The sequence below is a fragment of the Chrysochloris asiatica genome, unplaced genomic scaffold (genome assembly GCF_000296735.1).
Source record: "Chrysochloris asiatica unplaced genomic scaffold, ChrAsi1.0 scaffold00007, whole genome shotgun sequence".
NCBI classification, from domain to species: Eukaryota; Metazoa; Chordata; class Mammalia; order Afrosoricida; family Chrysochloridae; genus Chrysochloris; species Chrysochloris asiatica.
The window spans coordinates 30,625,545-30,628,967 of NW_006408525.1; positions in this window are offsets into that span (position 1 = coordinate 30,625,545).

The window sequence follows — 3,423 nt, forward strand, 5'->3', positions numbered from 1 at the left end:
ATAACCAATCATTGGTATGCTCAAGGCCACTGTGTATTTTGAGAGCCTTCCAACCTAGGGGGCTCATCTTCTAACACTATATTGGGTGATATTCTGTTGTGATCCATAGAGTTTTCACTGGCTAATTTTCTGTAGATTGCCAGACCTTTCTTCCTGGTCTTAGTCTGAGAGTTCTGCTGAAACCTGTCCACCATGGGTGACCCCACTGGTATTTCAAATACCAGTGACATATTGCCCTGCATTATAACAACATGGAAGTCACCACAGTACAACAAACTGACAGACTGGTAGAGGGCCATTCATTTACACACATATTTGTATATAAGTCACTATAGCTTTGGTGTTTTACAGCCATGGTATTGTACTGCAGATTGCTTTACAACTTGCTTTGTGCATCGTGGAGATACATTTATCTTATTCTTTCTAGCTCTCTTATTCTATGATATGGATTTTCAACATTTTTTTTTAATGTTGTAAAAATACTTAAGATAACATTTGCCAATTCAACATTTTTCTCATGTACACAATTCAGTGACACCAATTACATCAATCATATTATGCAAACATCGCCAATATCGATCGCCACGGATGCTTCATTTTAAATGCTCTAATTTGGAGTCTTGGTATGACACTGCAGACTAAGCATTGGACCACAAGGTCGGTTTGAACCACAAAGTCGGCAGTTCAAACTCACCAGCCGCTCCTCGGAAATCCTTCACAGGGCCACTAAGAGTCGGAACTCGAAAGCACTTAACAATAATTTAATTATTGTCCTATTGACTGATAGATGTTACTTCAAATACTTCATATATACAACAATGCTGCAGAAACATTGTTTTCATGGCCCCTTTGAATACAAGCAAGAGGCTCTCTCTCTCTCACGGACATTACTAGGAAGTGAACCTGCTATGCCAAATGTGGGAACAATTTTATTTTAGAAAAGATTGACAAATTGTTCTCCAGAAAGGGTGTACTTTTATTTACACCACTACTAATAGGAGTCCTGGTGTGGTGCCGTAGGATAAAACACTGGGCTGCAAGGTCAGAGGTTCACACTCACACGCTGCTCCTTGGAAACCCTATACAGGCTCGCTAGGAGTTGGAACCAACTCAATAGCACTTAACTACAACAGCATACACGAGTATCCATTTCTTTACACCCTTACCAGCAATGGACCATTTTAATTTCTGGTCAATCTGACGATATCTCATTATTGTTTTAATTTGCATTTCCTCAATTATAAGCAAGATTAAGCATTTGTATTGCTTTCTCTCTGAACTGTATGTCTTATTTGCTCATATTTTTCTGGGCTGGTTGTCCTTTTGTTAGAAATTTATAAGAGCTTTGGACATTATTAAACACTATATTATAAATATTTTTTCCCAATTTATCATTTGTCAGTTGGTTTTGTCTATGACATCTTTGCCTTACAAAATGTTTATATACTTAAAGAGGCAAAGATGTCAATTTTTTCTTTTAGAGGTTGAGGATTTTCTACCTTCATTAAAAAGGTCTCTAACCCTTGGGCTGAACAGAGTCTCTTAAGTTTTCTAAGCTTTGTTGTTGTTATTTTTAATTTAAAATGTTAAGCTCTCTGGAACTGCTGTTTTAATATGGAATAAGGTAAGTATATAACTTTATTTTCTCCCAGACAGAGAGCTAGTGTCAGTACCACTTATTAATATCCTTTTCTCACTTGATAAATGTCACTTTTGTCATATCCAAATTATTCTATTTTCTGAATTCTTTTACTGAGCTTTCTTTTACATTTCACTAAGCTATGCCAACCCCATACTGCTTCCATTATGTTACTTTACACTACGCGTGCTAGCTACTAAGGCAAGACCCCCTCATTAGTCTTCTGTTTCATAATTTTCTTGGCTATTTTAAGGCATGTGTTATTCTATTTGACTTTATCATTTCCAACCCAATCCTAGAACCTACTGCCCCCACAAAACACTGTTGGAATTCCAACTGGAATCACATTCAATTTATATATTTATTTAACTATATTAAACCTTCTAATTCAACAATGTGGCTCTGGCTTTTCTATTTGTTCAGTTATCTTTTATGCCCATCAATAAGATTTTACAGTTTTCTATCTCTTCAGATAGATTCTGTAATTTCCTTTTAATGTAATTCTCAAGTGTTTTATGTTTACGGACTTAATGGCTCTTCTGAATGGATCATCTTCCCTCATTTTCACTTCCGGCTGGTAACTGCTACTCTAAAGAAACAGGATTGATTTTTAGACACTTGTCTTATATCCATCACCCTCTCCAAACACTTATTAATTGATTGTCTAAATAGAGCTTATTGAACACTTTAAGAATATTACGTGAAAAAAAAATTTTTTTGCCTTTTCTTCTTTATATTCATATGAAACAACACTTCATTTCTTATATTATTATAGTCTCTAGAACTTCCAAACAATGTTAAATAATATTGATGACAATGGGTATCATTGTCTCATTTCTGATTTTAATAGTAATGACTTTGTTCTTATTTGTTGCTAGGTATCTTTAAGTTGGTACTGACTCATAGTGACCCTATGCATACCAGAATGAAACCCTGCCCAGTCTTGTGCCAACCTCACGGTCGTTGCTATGCTTGAGCCCACTGTAACGACATTAGCATTTTACTATTTACCATTTAGAAATGAGTTTCTGGACATGTAGTCCTGTCATAATAATTTCTTCAATTTCTACTTAGCATCATTAATGTCTCAAATTTTATCTAATGCTTTTTCATCATCTTTTGATATATTTATGTGTTTTTTCCTCTTATTTTGTTGATCTGATAAAATTGTGGTATTATTCCTGGTATAAGACCAACCATACATTCCTAGAAGAAAAGATCTGTCCTAGCCATGTGAAGTTTTCAATTTTGAAATGTTCAAATTTGTCAATCTTTTCTGTTATGGCTTTTAAGTCTTACTTAAGAAGATACTCCTTCTCCAAGGTACAGAAAGGCTTTTCTTACATTTCCATGTAATATTCCGTCTTTCTCACATTGATGTCTTCATTCAGATGGAATATACATTTTTGTCAAAGGTTTCTAAACACCTTCTCTTTCCAAATGGTAATCAATTATATCAAGATCATTTACCAAATAGTGAATTTTTTTATTCAACAATTTGAAATGCCACATTCAACATTAAGTACATTTTTATACAGACATGAATATGTTCCTGACTCCCCATTCTGTACTACTGGTCTGCCTAGTCCTTTTCCAGGACTTCACTGTGGTAATTAATATTGTTTTAAACTAAACTATTATATTAATTCAAAAGAATAACACAATATTTGACTGACTGCTTAATGAATACAAGTTTCCATAGTGATGGAGTTTCATGGTTACTGAGTTCACATTATAAAGACGCAGAAAATTTTGGCCCTTTACCCATTGTTAGTTATGAGACC